Raw genomic sequence first — 18,399 nt, forward strand, 5'->3', positions numbered from 1 at the left:
ATAAACTCTATTCCTTTTCAGGCTTAGAGCCGCAATAAAGAGATATCTCTTGTTAGCCTATGACAGAGCCGTAAATGAATTGGTATAAACAAGTATAAACTTGTATTGGTATTCCTATTCAGAAGAGAGAGTTTTAGTTTTCTTTCCTTCTTTAAGGCTAACGTCAATTTTCTTGCCTCCCCCTCTCTCTTTTTGGTATAGGATCTAGTTGGGCAAAGTATAACACAAGGTTTTTCACTTCGTACTTTTCCCTTTTCACAGTTTCTTAACTGCTATTTTTCATGGCCGGTTAGTCATACAGTTTATGATCCTCAGAATGTATATTTTTGGTTTGTTTGGTATCTCACGAGAATTGTTTGTTATCGACCCAGACCAACATTTGTACACGACCAAGACGGAAACCTTCCTTTTTCCTGGCAGGTTGAGACAATTACTGTAACTGCATTTCGTTATCAATTTCGCGCCAAACCCTCTAATAGAAATTCTGCTGCTCGTCGGTTTAAAAGGTGACACACCATTTGGTCGGCTACATTGATGATGACGCCACTAACTAAGTCGTGCATTGTTCATGACCATGCAGATCTTAAATGCGAGGCCCACCGTGCAGACATCGAACGATAAAGCGACCAATAAGACGTCCGCTACCGTATTAATGGTAGACCATGAGACAACGGTTTTTGTATAACAAGACAACGTCATTTCAATTGACGATTCATAGGACGATGCGATATCGTCTCATAGGACGACGCATTAATGTCTCACGATACGACAAAATGTAGTCTTATGGAACAATGCAATGTAGTCCTATGGGACGCAATATCCTCTCACGGGACGATACCACAGGATGGCGCAATGTCTTCTCACATGAGGACGTAACTCATCGCGATGCCTGTCGTATCACAGGATGACGCCTTATCGTTTTACAGGACGACGCCTGATGTCCCACAGGACGATGTCACGGGACTACGCTATGTCGTCTCACGCAACGACGCTTGTCGTCCAACGGGACGACGCCGTGTGCCATTTATACCCGTAGGTATTCTATTTATGGTGATGGCTAGAGCTCACTTAGTCTCATCGCTGGGCCACGGGCACTGAGCGGAATGTCACAAGGTCTTTTAACGAGACGATGCTCGTCGTCTTACAAGACGCTGCCATGTCGTCTGTCAGGACAATACCATTGTCAGGACGATACCACAGGACGACGCCATGTCGTGTCACGGGACGACGCCTTGTCCTCTCACGGGACGACGCCTCGTCGTCTCACGGGTCGATGCCATGTCGTCTCATGGGACGACGCCATGTCATTTCCCGGGACGACGCTTGTCGTCTGACGGGACGACGCCATGTCGTCTCACGGGACGACGCCATGTCGTCTCACGGGACGACGCCATGTCGTCTCACGGGACGACGCCATGTCGTCTCACGGGACGACGCCATGTCGTCCCACGGGACGACGCCATGTCGTCTCACGGGACAACGCCATGTCGTCTCACGGGACGACGCCATGTCGTCTCACGGGACGACGCTTGTTGTCCCACAGGACGAGGCCATGAGGCGTAAGTACCCGTGTACTTTTTGTGACGGTGCCTGTAGGAAGGTCACTGCGTCTCGTCGCTGGGCCATGGGCACCGAGCGGAATGTCACGAAGTCGGAGGTTTTCAAAATATTTTTACGATTTAAATTTCTTGATCTTTTTAAACTTGCTTTGTAAACGTGTTGCTCGGCTGAGTTACAAAAGCGTACTGAAGAGAAAGCAGCCGCGCGCTGGCAACCGGGTGACATTACTACTTGGGTAGCGCGATAGATGGCGCTACTAGTTGATGAATTCGCTTGATTAGGGCTGAGTTACAAGGGTGTTATCTCATAATGTGGTTCAAGCGAAGGCACGGACACCTAAATGACGTTTTTGCTGACTGTACAAAATGCTCCAAGTTTGGCTAAGGCTACCAAGTGCTAAAATACATAACTTTTCACCGTGCATTACCTTAAATCAGCGGTCGGCAACCTTTTAGGGCCACATAGTAGTTAACGAAGTTAACGCGGGCCGCACTTTGTTAATACTCGTATTTATGACTTTATCAGACATTGTCGTTTGTCAATATTACATACAAAATAGCCAGGGAGGCTCGCAGGCCGCAAGTGAGAGGTTTGCGGGCCGCCGGTTGCCGACCGCTGCCTTAGACAGACCGAATTCTGCTACTCGATGAGGTAGGGTTGCCCATGGCCTAAATCTTAGTTTATAAGTACAGAGTGGATTTTCTAATTAGTCATTTATTTAATCGTATGGCATGCTTTTACATAATAGGCAATAAAATAGTCCCTTTAGTTATTTTTTCTACCTTTAACATTTTGAATACTGTCCTGCATAGCAAATATAATTTAAATTGTTTAATGTTTCAGATGCCATATTCGGTCATTACATTTATCGAGGACAACATGGAATATGTTAGTGCCTGTCCAACAAGTTGGTTAGACGCAGGAAGGAACGAGTGCTTGTGGCCAAGCAACGCAAAAATTACTAGAAAAGCTATAAACTTAAATATGCAACCAGACAAAGATTGGAAGACTTTGAAAGTTCTCCGTATTTATGGACGATATGGTAAGAAACTAAAAGAAATGATGGATAATATTTTATCTTGTTTTAATAGATATATATATATTTAGGTCTCCGTGCCTTCGCTTGAACCACATTATGAGATAACACCCTTGTAACTCAGCCCTAATCAAGCGAATTCTTCAACTAGTAGCGCCATCTATCGCGCTACCCAAGTACTAATGTCGCCCGGTTGCCAGCGCGCGGCTGCTTTCTCTTCAGTACGCTTTTGTAACTCAGCCGAGCAACACGTTTACAAAGCAAGTTTAAAAAGATCAAGAAATTTAAACCGTAAAAATATTTTGAAAACCTCCGACTTCGTGACATTCCGCTCGGTGCCCATGGCCCAGCGACGAGACGCAGTGACCTTCCTACAGGCACCGTCACAAAAAGTACACGGGTACTTACGTCTCATGGCCTCGTCCTGTGGGACAACAAGCGTCGTCCTGTGGGACAACAAGCGTCGTCCCGTGAGACGACATGGCGTCGTCCCGTGAGACGAAATGGCGTCGTCCCGTGAGACGACATGGCGTCGTCCCGTGAGACGACATGGCGTCGTCCCGTGAGACGACATGGCGTCGTCCCGTGAGACGACATGGCGTCGTCCCGTGAGACGACATGGCGTCGTCCCGTGAGACGACATGGCGTCATCCCGTTAGACGACATGGCGTCGTCCCGTGAGACGACATGGCGTCGTCCCGTGAGACGACAAGCGTCGTCCCGTGAAATGACATGGCGTCGTCCCATGAGACGACATGGCGTCGACCCGTGAGACGACGAGGCGTCGTCCCGTGAGACGACAAGGTGTCGTCCCGTGACACGACATGGCGTCGTCCTGTGATATCGTCCTGACAATCGACATGGTATTGTCCTGACTGACGACACGGCAGCGTCTTGTAAGACGACGAGCATCGTCTCGTTAAAAGACCTTGTGACATTCCGCTCAGTGCCCGTGGCCCAGTGATGAGACTAAGTGAGCTCTTATAGCCATCGCCATAAATAGAATACCTACGGGTATAAATGGCACACGGCGTCGTCCCGTTGGACGACAAGCGTCGTTGCGTGAGACGACATAGCGTAGTCCCGTGAGACGACATGACATCGTCCTGTGGGACATCAGGCGTCGTCCTGTAAAACGATAAGGCGCCATCCTGTGATACGACAGGCATCGCGATGAGTTAAGTCATCATGTGAGAAGACATTGCGCCATCCTGTGGTATCGTCCCGTGAGAGGATATTGCGTCCCATAGGACTACAATGCATTGTTCCATAAGACTACATTTTGTCGTACCGTGAGACATTAATGCGTCGTCCTATGAGACGATATCGCATCGTCCTATGAAATGACATTGAAATGACGTTGTCTTGTTAAACAAAACCGTTGTCTCATGGTCTACCATTAATACGGTAGCGGACGTCTTATTGGTCGCTTTATCGTTCGATGTCTGCACGGTGGGCCTCGCATTTAAGATCTGCATGGTCATGAACCAATGCACGACTTAGTTAGTGGCGTCATCATCATTGTAGCCGACCAAATTGTGTGTCACCTTTTAGAACGACGAGCAGCAGAATTTCTATTAGCGGGTTTGGCGCGAAATTGATAACGAAATGCAGTTACAGTTATTGTCTCAACCTGCCAGGAAAAAGGAAGGTTGCCGTCTTGGTCGTGTACAAATGTTGGTCTGGGTCGATAACAAACAATTGCCGTGAGATACCAAACAAATCAAAAATATACATTCTGAGGATCCTAAACTGTATGACTAACCGGCATGAAAAATAGCAGTTAAGAAACTGTGAAAAGGGAAAAGTACAAAGTGAAAAACCTTGTGTTATACTTTGCCCAACTAGATCCTATACCAAAAAGAGAGAGGGGGAGGCAAGGAAAATTGACGTTAGCCTTAAAGAAGGAAAGAAAACTAAAACTCTCTCTTCTGAATAGGAATGCCAATTCATTAACGGCTCTGTCATAGGCTAACAAGAGATATCTCTTTATTGCGGCTCTAAACCTGAAAAGAATAGAGTTTATGATACTCATATATATTAGTGAAAAATCATCGCACTAAATCCCTCTTTAGAATGATGAATCACTGACTGATGACTAGTCAGGTTGATAGTGTCTTTGGGAATACTGAAGCATCTCCTGTATACTCGCTAAATATTGACCATTAGCTAAAAAATTGCGGCCTGTTACAAAGAGAAATCTTTTACTTACTTTAAATCGTCTACTATGTAGCTGTGAAACAGAGACCACTGAACTAAGAGTAACACGTAGAAAACAGCAAGTACCTTCCATCGCATTTCGTCCAATAGACCGAACTGACAAATGCATTTATAATGTAATTAGTGCTCTATTCACATCAGTCAGGTAGAAACTTGTGAAATTAGGTTCAAAATTCAAGTAACAAGCTCCACTTCGGAAGATTATCTAAGCAGCGGGTTGTCAATCGACCTGCCGTTGGTATAACAATCATACATCATAAAACGTTGACCATAAACGTTACATAGTTCAATTTCAAAGGAAATGAACTCTTACTGGTAATATAACTATCGGAAACAGACGGTATTTGTAGGAGGTGCTTTCACAGAATGTCTAAAAGGACCAACTAGTAAAATATTAAATTAGTATGGCAATCCGCATAGTTACCCATGATTGTTCAATAGGTGAAACATCGGTTTCTTTAGTGGTAAATGTTATGCCTATGTAGAAGATGAAGCTCCCCTTCAAGTTATGTAAATAAATAAAGAATTTATGAAAAGATTTTTCGGTAGTTTAGTTAGAGTGGAGTTACTGATTCTGTTTCGAAAAATCGCGAATTGAATTAGAGGTGAAGCCGCCTAAGAGAACTAAGCTGTCGAACCAATAGCCACGGTCCACGGCTTTACATCTAACGATGATTGTTTAATTTCTCCAAATAGACAAATTAAAATGAAGTCACTTCAGAAACTTTGAAACCATGTGGACTGCGGGGCAAGCCAACGTACATACAAACGTACAACGTACGTAAACGTACACACATGCGTAATATGTAGAAAATATTTGCAGGCAGTCACCGATAGCAGATACCGGATTCTGAAAGAACACGGATCAGAAATATCCTTCTTTCGATTTCCAGATGAGAGGTTTCCTTTGCAGATAAGGAAGTACTCACGTGATTTTATAAAAGAACAACAACATACGGTGGTTCAGGAAAAAATGCAAGATCTAAGTGAAATATGATCCCAGTAGTGACTCATGACTACAAATATGTTCGCCGGTTAAATAGAGCCTGCAATTTACTCTGAAAATCAACACTAGTTCTGCTGTCATTGCCAGATCTAAGTACAATAAGCTTAGCTGAAAGGTAGTAGTCCAGGGTTTACAGCATACTGTTGTAACAGGTCTCGTAGGGCATGTAATTGGAAACGTCATCGTCAATGCAATCAATTAGAGTTCCAGGTGTACTACCCTACAAAATCATCGTGTCTTGGTTATAGGGCAGATGCGCTGCTAATAGAATTACAGCATTAGTTGTGAAGACAACTACAATTCATATATTTATATATTCATGATAATATGCTTATATCATTAAATACAGTAAATACGAGATGTCAGTAGACATATATCAACGTTACGTCAGGCGTAGCTCACTCCGCGATTTCGTCGCGTCGCTACAAGTACATGCGGCCCACACCAATTTTGGTGTCTAGCACTAGTAGTTCCCGCGCACCGCTATGGAACGGACGCCTGCTCGCGCTTGCGCCACCCTGCGGTCATAATCTGTCGTAATAGTACATACTATTATTTATTGTATGGTTACGTCAAGGTAGTGACATGAATATAATATGTCGCAGAAAGGCCTAGATCATCAAATAATTGTTTATTTGTGGGCATCATGATGCCTAATTAACCCTAGGGTTCCCTCAAGATCATCAAATGATACACAACTTGATTGCACGAAAGCCAATAAACAACATACAACGTCCTTGTATTGCTAAATTTCTAATCAAAAGTACCTACAAATTAATAATAATAATAATTCAGCCTATACACGTCCCACTACTGGGCACAGGCCTCTTCTCACTCGCGAGAGGGCTTGGGCTATAGTCCCCACTCTGGCCTAATGCGGATTGGGGCTTCAAAGTACAAATTAAGTAATCAAATTAATATTTGGTAATGAACGCGTCTACACGTGTTAAGGTTTGACAGGAATTGTGCCACAGCATAGCCCGCGCGCGCGCCGGTGCTGGCGCAGCACTTGAGATTAGATGACATCATGAGACACCCGTGGTTTGTGCCACTGCAATGGTATAATGCCAAGAACTTACTGGTTCGGACCAATATACAAATAATAATAATGTTTTAATTTGTCTGGGTATTACGAAAGTTCCGCAATTGGTTTGAAAAGGTTGCACTACAATTTAAAGTAGATAGGTCCACCTCCTCTACTCTTACTCAAAGAGTCTTTCATCGTCAGTCAAGAGGTTCTTACACTCTTATTAGAAGATCGTATGTATACGAAAGCATTAAAAACTCACAAATCGTGCTAAGTCTAACAATAAAGCACAATCCAGTGCACAAGCACAAGCGCGAACCATAAAATCTTCAGTTTGGGAATCAGCTTGCCACCAGAAAGAGTGAACATTAAACAACCTACAATTACAAGCCTTTATTATAATTAGCCTAAAAATTATGGGTGAAGGCATTGGAATTATTCAAAGATTAAAAAATCCTCTAAAATATCCTACTTGGTAGACGGATCTTCAGCCTACGCACAACATCATGGTGAGATGCCATCCACAATAACTGGAGTTGTCAGCATCACTTTAAATTCATAATCATCGCCTCCATACGATTGTCACCTTCGTGTCAGTGATTCTGCTCATTCGTTACATTCGCTTGCATGACTGACAAGCATAAGTATAATATAAGCTTGGTTGACCCGGCACCAGCCTAATTGGCAAGTTTTCAGTTATCTGTGGGGAGTAATACATTTAGCAGCATAATTGACACTTAAAATAGGTAGGAGCCTACCATTTCATATAAGAATTAATATCTATTCATGGCTTACTATTAATATGGTTGTTTTTAAAGCAACCCTCACCTAAAACTAATCAGTAAGGAAGGATGTATTATCGCCTCAGTTGAAACTACTGCTAGGGTGTTGAGAGTTGTTACTTGTTAGTAACGCATACATTAAATCATGTAGTGTTGTATTTTCTTCTTCACTTTCTGACGCTACTTTCAGGCAGAGGAGTACTTGATTCGAAATAAATCTCAATTGCTTCCACAAATAAAAACATCATGTTTATAATTTTTAACACATTTACGGAATAAGTTGTCCTTATGTAATGATAGCCCATTAAAAAATAAACCTGGTATACCTAGTCAATAACTATGTATTAATATCTAAATAATGTCAATATCGTATTGTAGTGGGTACCTATACAAACCTTTGGTTATTTGTCCACATTAAAAGTCATATTACATTACATCTGGCCTATGATGCAACTTACCAATTTACATTAAATTGTTGGAAAATACGATAAATCAGAGAGGACCCAAGCTTTTCCAATTAGTTACAAAAAATTTTAAACAGTGGATGGGCCGGCAGTGCTTTATTTGTGTTAAGCAGTAGTAATATCATGACATCATACAACAAAACCTTTTTATCACCTAGTGGGCTATTGTAATGAAAGAATCAGGTAATTTGGACGGGTTTAATGTAAAACTCACTCGATGAGGTTCACGTTACATGCATCAGAGCTACTACTTCAGATAGTGGTTACACTTAAATTTGTACGACCTACAAGTACCTTCTTGTCTTTAATTATGATTTTAGGGACAGTCTTTCAACTAATAGTCACACAGTTTTGTTTTATATAAAAAGTTAAGTAGTTTTATAGTCGCAATGGATAACTTATGTTGCCAGTCAGTGCTAACAATTGATTACAAATAAGGAAAATCTAGTTAAGGTTTGACGTAAATAGTCCTTTAGTATATCAATACGGAATAAATTTCAAGCCCATATTCTTATCAAGTGATTTTTGCATAAATTTAAATATTATCAGTCACAGTACGCCCGGGCCAGCGCCGGCAGAGGTTTAAACACGTCTCATAATGTGGTTCAAGCGAAGGCACGGAGACCTAAATAGAACCGTTTTTCCCCCGAAGGGTAAAAAACGGATATTTAGGTTCCTGCCGAAGCTTGAACCACACCTAAGGGCCTTGCCGGCTTATGTGGTACTGAAGAGAAAGCAGCCGCGCGCTGGCAACCGGGCGACATTAGTACTTGGGTAGCGCGATAGATGGCGCTACTAGTTGAAGAATTCGCTTGATTAGGGCTGAGTTACAAGGGTGTTATCTCATAATGTGGTTCAAGCTTCGGCAGGAACCTAAATATCCGTTTTTTACCCTTCGGGGGAAAAACGGTTCTATATATGTATTTAAAAAAACTTTTAGGTACCTTGAATGAAGCATTGGCAGTGGAAAAAAAGAAACAACATTTTTCGCAGTGAAGTTGCGCCCGAGAAAAGAAAAATTACAAAAAATATAAAATACAGAGATTTGTCTATATCGCCACCGCCATCAATGGGCAACAAAAAAAATCCAGGCTGTAAGTCTATCTTCATTTACTTCCTTTTTTAGTAAAATAATGTTCTTTTAGGACGACACATGCCAAAATCAGAGAGTATGTATTAAATAGAAGAGCACAGTTTAAGAACTTTGTGAGCCTCCAAGTGCAGCGCCATCTCAACGAGAGCTAACCAAATTTACCCCTTATTATAGGGGGAGCGAACAGTGCCATCTAGTAATACTATCAATTATTAGATAGCGCTCTCGTTCAGATGGCGCTGCAGACTTGGAGCCTCAAAAAGTTCTTAGGCTGTGATCCTGTCGTCAAGCTCACCATACTTGTTAACCTATCGAATGAGATGATGCCTTTACTGATACTGGTTAGCGATATGTAATCATACTACATACCTATATGAGGCCTGGACGTTAGTGAGATGACGATTCACTCATTGCTGGTGTCCTACTTTATTACCTGCATATAAAATAAGTTTCACCTGATTATCCACCTGGTTTCTTGAACCTCATAGTCGCCTCGCCTCCAAACCTCCTTATAGCGACCCCATTCCTCACACTAAGTTTACCATAAGTTCATATTAGCCATCAACAATTCCCTCGGATCACTGTTCACTCTGAATACTGATATACGTTAGTCACAATTTACATGAGGCACATCATTAATCTAATAACACCATAAGAAAGCCGTTGAATTGATCCCCAAAGCAAAATTCTCCCTCCGTATCTGTTCGCACATAACCTCCCTTTCTTACTATCGTTCGGCGTCTACCCTCTTGTCTTGTCCTAAAAAATCACAATAACCTAGAAGCGGTTATTTAACTTAAACATGACTGCGAGCGCCATCTACTCCATGACGCTGGCAACTATTAGCCGGTTCGCATGTTCGCGACACTCCCGCCCCGCAGGAAAAAGCTACTCTTTTAATTGAAATTAGATGTCCATAGGCAAACATGTAAATAAATTAACAATTAGATGATAAGAACACTAATGTGAATAATAATGTATTTGAGCTGTTCATCCTCTGAATGCCTCTCTCGGCTTTGGCGCTGTGAATCGGCATGACCTGAGATTTCGTACCATTTCTGATGATGTCGTAGAAATGTGCTGTGGCACACCGTTTCTGAGACTGATCTGATTGTTCATCTGTATTTGTGCTGAGCTGATAAAGAACAGGATCCTGAGACTGGTCTGAGCATTCATCAATGTTTGTGCTGAGCTGATTAATAATTTGATCCTGAGATTGGTCTGAGCATTCATCAAGGTTTGTGCTGAGTTGATTAATAATATGATCTTGGGACTGATCTGAGCATTCATTGATATCTGTGCTAAACTAACTGATCTCTGATTTGAGAATGAAAGCAGTATCCTGAGATTGGTGTGAGCGACTGAGCGTTTATCGGTGTCTGAGCTGAGCTGAGTAGGATCACGGCTGCGATTTGTCATCTCGGGTCCGTTACTTATCTCTCTGTCTACCTATATCTATGTCGATGTGTGGTATTTCCCACAATCTCGCGCGTTCAGTCCCAAATTGCTCCGAGCAGTCCTTAATTACAACGTGGCAACACCGATTTGATATCAAACATCGGTGTTGTTAGACAGTGAGAACTCAATTCGCGCTATATTTTATCTATGACTACCATCTGTGATGTTCTGATGTTATATGCTGCTTTGCTCTTATGATATCGTTAATAACTTGTTTCACTACTTCAAGGGTCAGAACTTCTACTACAGCAGACGTATACATGATGACCAGCATAATTTGCGTAATTAAACAACTGTAACTTTATTAAACACCGCGGCGACCGCGCGATCGAACCATAGTTATTACACAGACAAAAGCGACCGTCTTATCCAAACGTGACGTGTATATGTAACCTAAGTTCCCACTTCTCTTTACTTATTACTACTGGCAGTAAGCTACTATGTGAAGTATTTTAATCTACTTGCTTATTCATTAAACCTACTGCTGACATATCCATCTCTTCGTGTATCTACTTCATGTCCGGCAGCCCTCCCCAGCCAAGGAAGAATTACGCTATTCTCATTTAATCACAAATCAACATGTAAAAGAAAGAACGTATCTACAACTCAAGAGAACCACATTATTTTTTATTTTCTTAAGCTAAGCTAAGGATATTTAACAGACTTGTCAAATCAGGCACTTATTTCGAGTCAAGTCGCCTTTTCTTGTAGTTCATTCTGATTTATTAAATAGATATTGTGCCAAAAATTACTGCAGTTTTTATTTTTCTAATCATTTTCTGATGCTGGTGTGAAATAATCTAGTTTAAAAAGGTTGGGACAGTCGTGTCAGCCTCTCTATTAGGTATGAAAGCCATCAATGCATTTAACCTGAGCTACACTCAAATAATATAAACTGAGCACTTTATTTTCATCTTGGTTAGTTACAAAACCTGTCAACAACTATTTTTTACTGCGTTACATTTACGTTACCGTGGACCTAAATATACCTAACCTAACCTATATATATATATCATGCTAAGGATCGTAGAAACATCATAGCAAACTGTACCTACCGAGGTACCGATTCATTACGACTTTACATGACTATTCTTTAATTAATGTAACCGATCAGATCTTCAAGTGTAATAATCGCCCGCTTCCCGTACTACGGTATTTTCACTGCTGTGTCTATCAAATTGACCCACTAAGTTTCCTTTATTCACGAATTTTCACTTCACAGCTTTGATAACCATGAGAGACATTGAAGGGTACTCACTCAGTACTCTCAGTAGCAAATACTCAATGTGTGGCAATTAATAGAGAATACAGTGGGCACGGCGTCTGTATACTCTTTAAAGGCTTTCGCAAAGACTTTTGATTTCCTTAACTGGAGTAAAATGTCAGGGTTATGAGCGAAATGGGGATAACACGCCGAGTTATCTTTTTAAAGTTGACCAAGGAGTGCAACTGTTTACTAACATCGGTGAATACATAATGAGTATTGGAAGGCTGTTAGGGTGGTGTCCGAGTTGGTATGAGACTGCGTCCATAAAAGCCGATTCCCACCGGCTTGCCTGTTTTTGGACGTTTGAGCAGAGTTGTAAAGGAAATATGTAAGCCAATTAGCCCCGGCTTGCCTATGGATATGTTTGACGCGCCGCCACTGGTTGATAGCCAACTTATCAATAACCTCAGTTTTGCAAATGACATGACTATAATTAGATTAAGTGTCTGTGGAAAATAACTTGCGGTTCTGTTTCTAAAATTGAGCATGTCAGATATGAGTCCATAACTCCATACTCAGGATTCAGACCAGATTCATACCCCAGGATCAAAAGAAATAAGACGAAGTTGATGCATGTCGATCTACCTGGTAAAATGAAGAGTACCAATACATTGCACGATCTAGAGGCAAGTTGTTGGTTGTCGGGCGCGTGAGGGCACAGGAATGCCGCTGCCCTGTATAAAACTGCGGTCCCCGTAACTGTCTAGGCAGAGGGCCTATGATGACGGCCGGGGGGGTTGCCACTGCTGGCCGGCGCCGGCGTGGTGGCCACGAGGATGACCACCTCTATAAAAAATCGCTAAGACAACCTGAGGGGGTGGAACCCGGGGTTTTTCCATCTCCTCCCGGCGTGGAGGTTGTCATGAGGGATCAGTGTGTGGTGTCGCCCTGCATACTACCTTCGAGAGGGGGAGCTTCGGCTCCAGGGCCTTCGGGTCCAAGGAGGGGACAGCCTCGGCTGTCGGCAGCAGGCGGTGTTCGCGGTAGAATGCTCTGCGATCCCGTGTTCACCGTCACCATTGCTGCGAGACGGGCATACCGTGGAGGGTTTAGTCGGTATTTGGCCCCTTGGCCACGAGCCCGACATATCCATCCTAGTTCCCCGGCTAGGCGGAATGCCTAAATGCATTACTCCACGTAAAAAAAAAAAAAAAAAAAAAAAGGGTATGCATATGGGAGAACATACAACCAGTATCACACTAATGCGGACGCCTTGTTTTCTCGATCTTTCTGTACATGTCCAAACCTAGACCATTAAAACTGAAACCCATCATAGGACAGATGCATTTGAGAGGTGGTGCTGGCGAAGAATGCTTGAACGCAGTAGGTGAAATTGCATCAAGTCTCGACGAACTCAACATCAAACCGAGGTTATCCACTATTTGTACTCACCGCGCACGTACTTTCTTCTGCTATCGAGGCAGAAGAGGATCCTATAGTCTGGAGAAGCTCATAATCACTGGCCACATGGCAAGGAAGCGTAGGGATAGGCATGGACGTATGGCCACACGGTGGGCGAACAGAAAAAATATTAAAGACAAAGCCACATTACAGGCTAGCATATCTAGGTACTGCAGATGGTGAGCACTGGTGAAGAGCCACACAGGACAGGTGTCCAACTGTCCACTGTGACCCAAGAGACACGATAGGGACACGAATAAAACTGATAACTCTGTCTTGTGACTATTGCTCCTGTAGTACTTAGTCGTACATAAAACAAATACCATGTCCTTAACACTACGATATTTCACAGCAATATTAAAATTAATGAAGAAAGATACATATAGAACTTCATTATATGACATCTGATTCTAATTGTGATTCTGATTCTTGTGTAGCTCCAGCCTCCAGCCTGCATTTTATATCTCAATATTCTGATTAAATCTGATAATCAAGTTAACAGTTGAGGCCACGATCATATACCAATAATTATTTGGCTCATGATTGATCTCTTCCTTTTACTATAACATAAAAAGTTTAATACTTAATTGAAGTTACCTATCACCCTTTCCTTCCTTCTTCACAGGTTTAAATCAACACATTTTATGTTAGAAATAATGTTCACTCGCATCACAATGTCTGTTATGATAGACGACAGACAACTCTACGTGCCAAAGGTATGCTTTTACCGAGTTTTCAATAACAGGCATTATAACTACATAATATTACAAACACCTAATGTTGGTACACACTGTATTATCCATACTATTTTATTAACATCTGAGCAAAATCTGTGTTGACAGACGAGATAAAATAATTAGCCGATACGCTGTTGAGCCTGGAATAAATATAATATGATATAAAAGGCTAATTTCTAGCCTAGTGTTAAAAATAAAAAAATATTAATTATTATTAATGTTTCGTCTAGACCATCTAGTATTATTACAGTTTACCACACAACATCTATCGTGGCCCATTTTTCTTGTAAATATGATTTTTAAGGCAAACAGAAACGTGAACAAAATAACTGAAAAGTATGTGAATTGACAGAAACACTGCTTGCTAACTTGTCATATTGTCATTTAGCCACATCAAGCGCTGAGTTTGTTTCGGCTCCCCCCACCACTTGCCTTGCACGCAGCGAATACCTACTATTCCTTTTCGTTACCTAGACATAGGTAATATACTCTGTAACAAATGCTCATGTGTCTTTGTCATTATGCCATTATTTAATTTCAGAACTACTTGCACAGAGTGGTATAATGACTACTATCATAGTTAAAAATACGTTATCACATTTATTTAAATAACCGAATACTTGAGAATTTCTCTTATTCAGAAACCTATCCACCATGGTCTTACTACCGTCTCTATAATTATTATGAATATGTAGGTTCGTATTCTTTAGTATTTAGTATCTCGATTGGGTAGGCGATATCAATTAATATGTGTTGCTTGATTCCAATTCATTTAACAAAATCAAATTAGTTATGCATGGCTAATGGCTATTCTTTAAATTATCTACCACTCCCTTATCCATTTCTGTTCGAGTAAAAGTAAAGTATGTACTATGTACTTAGAAGTATCTAAATCAGTTAGCAGATAATATAGAAACCACTAGCCCATTCAATCAGTATGACTTTCACTGGGAGTCTTTTCAATAATAACTTATTTTAGCATTTTTAACACTTTAGGTTTGGGTCATCGTATGTACATACATACACAATTCAGAAGTTTAGTTAATCTTTATCTAATCACTAATCTATGGACTTTCCACACTAAGAATCAATGGTTCAGTAATAATAGGAAGTCATTATACCTTAGGGTATTGCTTAAGTGCAAACATATTAGTGGTGGCTTATACTAAACAGTTTTGCCTTTGTCCTTTACACATATCCAAGTTGATATTTACTGATTCTCTGATAACAATCTATATTGAAATGTTAATTGGGAATAAATTAAGATACTATGCTTTATTACATCAACAGACAAGTCTTTGGAACCTTAATGTAACGCTGATTAAACGCAATCCATAAAGTAAGTGAATATTGTTTAAATTAATTCGGTAGTTTTTTATTCGTTTACAAACATTTTACCCGTTTATTCTTTCAGAACAGAAATATCATGCATGCCAATTGAGTATGTTACTATTGTTAAATCTAGCGAGCCCCATTTTTGGCCGTTTGCTGGTACCATTAGAATGGCTGAGTGATTCTGATTGAGTTCCAATGATGTTCCTGGTCCTTTGAGTTTGAGTAGTATGTACCTACATTGTACATATGACGTCAAGTTGTAATCTGATTTCAAGTGCCTCCTGCATTTTCATTCAGGCACATTACAACTAAATTGTACCGACTTCCAAGAAACCAATCCGTTACAATTCCTTACGATTGTAACAACAAACAACGATGAGGCAAGAAATTCCATATTAACATCTCTTATGATATGAGTGGTTCTAGTCCTTCAAACGTGGTGAGTGTTAAATTCGAGTTTTTAATTAAACTCAATGGTTCTGATTAAAGCCCAGTGAAAATATGGATCCGCAAAACATACCATTATAATAGCCTGGTTTGTTTGTCTGGAAGATATCAATCTTTTAGCGATAAGACCGCCCGTTGTGCAACATAGTATAAGTGATATGTGTTAAGTTCCTTTACATATTGGTGAGCAATAAAGAATATTGTGTTGTTGTAAAAATATTGATCATATAAGTATAAGGCTAATACGTTAAACATGATACATTCGTTTCATGAAAAGATACGCAGTATAAATTGTTGTCATTTCACCACACTTGCGCTCACGACTAGTTTAATCATTGCTGAGCTGATAATTTGTGATGAAGCGGGTATTCTGCAAGCAATGCATCTTCTAGAAAAGCATGCAATCCAGTAATAATTAACTTGGCGTGGAACTTCATAATCACAAAATATTGTTTACCACCAATTTAACGAAATACCGATGTAATAGAATATATACAAAATCGGAGGTCAGACCTAAACTGGTTTGTAAGCAACAACAGTTGGTAAGCCATAAGTAATATCAACTACCCGCATTAAAAATAAACTTTCAATTTGGTACTAAAACTATTCGGCCACACAGAACAATGAATGTGAGATTATGATTCTTATTATTTTAATATTAAGATCTTAACTCATGCAACGTTACAAACAAAATTGCAAAGGCATGGATGCCAAAAAATTCGCATATAATTATTTTAACAGATCTAATCATTTATGCGATTTCATTTATGTCTTACATTTAATTAAATTACGAAAAATGTCATAATCGTCACTTAAGAACCCAATTTAAAAACAAATATAATTAGTAATGTTAAATTGTTGATCAACTGCATAATTTGAATCTTCTAGCTCAGGTGATAAAGAAGCTGTTTGTGTGACGTCCAGGCTCCGTTGTGTACTGGGTGATCAAATGAAACAACTGTTATTGTTCGTGCACTCCGCCAGCCACCCGCCGCCATCACACTTCTCCACGGAGTGAAGCTAGCGGGTAGTTGCGTCGTACTGTTTATTGTGTAATCGTCACATCTCTCCCTTTTTATAATGATTTATTTATTTTACTTTATATATTTATCATGCAACAATAGTTCAGTTTATCGTATTATCTTATACTCGCTAGGTTAATTTATTTTTCCAATCTAGTGTAAGATTCATTAAAATTACTAATTAATAGAAACAGATTTAATGAAATAGAGTTGAATAATCTCTATAATTTAATAAATTTAAAAGTAACGTGATTGATAGTTGACCTTTGTAAATAGAAGGTAGTTGGAAGAAAGAATAAAAGACGACTGGCATGGCGGTTAACGGGCATTCGGTTACGGGCAGAGGTGAAGGGAGGACGATTGTGAAGTGAGGTGATTGGAGATTGAACTGTAACGGAATATTGTGATCAGGAAATATATTGCTGTTATGGAAGAAGGAATTTTTATTACAGATCAGAAGTGGTAAGTACCTACAAGTCAGTATGGTATTCCTGAATGTATTATATTATGTAGGTATTAATATTAGAACTGATTGATTTAAATCTTAATTGCCCAATTAAGTTGTTACAATAGTAACAGTGGTGTAAAATTATTATAATTATATACCTATACATATATTAGTAACACTTATATTGGTTGTTGTTTAGTTGAAATTAATTATGATTTCGTATATCCTATGTTAGGAAGTTTATGTTTAACGGGCGCTTAGAAACAAAGACACGGGTCCGTGCCGGATACTGGAACCGTGCCGGATGCATACCTGATTTGTGCCGGATGAGTTCCGGATCCATGCCGGATTCGTACCGGATCCGTCCCGGACTGGTGCCGGATCCGTGCCGGATTGGTACCGGATCTGTGCCGGATTAATACCGCATGTATATCATTTGCCGGATTCGTGCCGGATCTGAACCGGATGCGTGCCGGATTGGTATCGGATCAGTGCTGGATCCCGAATTTGTTCTAGATTCCGTTTCTGTACCAGTTTTAGAATTTTCTCGTTTCGAAAAGCCTGTGTTCCGGATCCGTACCGGGATACGGATCTGTTTTGGATTTAAGATCTGTTTTAAACGTCCCGCATTCTACCCCGGAAGCAGTAACGTAAATTAAATAAATAAATAAAACAGTTGAATTTAGCTTAATAAGAACAATTTATATTTGTCTACTATTAACAATCCAAAGATTTAGAACTCTTCCATTGTTGGTGTTGTTTTCGAGTTCCAGACTATGGACCATGAGGAAAAAAACATCCAGGCGGCGCTTGAAAACTCCTGAGCGTGACCGAAAATCGAAATCTGATGATGGACAAGAACGTCGAAGCCGAAGTCGCAACCGCCGCCAGTCCCCGAGGAACAACAGACGGAGTCGCAACCGGCGAAGCCGCAGCAGCGGCAGACACGGCCGAGGCAATGAGAGGTGGCTTCGAAGATCAACACGGAAGGACAACACGGCCAGGATTGCTTTCACGTGGAAGCCGCACAGAACAGGAACGGATGGCTTGTATATCTTTGTCGTCTTCAGTTGTAGATTTTAATAGATGTCGTTTA

Source organism: Cydia splendana, unplaced genomic scaffold, assembly GCF_910591565.1.
Source record: "Cydia splendana unplaced genomic scaffold, ilCydSple1.2 scaffold_46_ctg1, whole genome shotgun sequence".
NCBI classification, from domain to species: Eukaryota; Metazoa; Arthropoda; class Insecta; order Lepidoptera; family Tortricidae; genus Cydia; species Cydia splendana.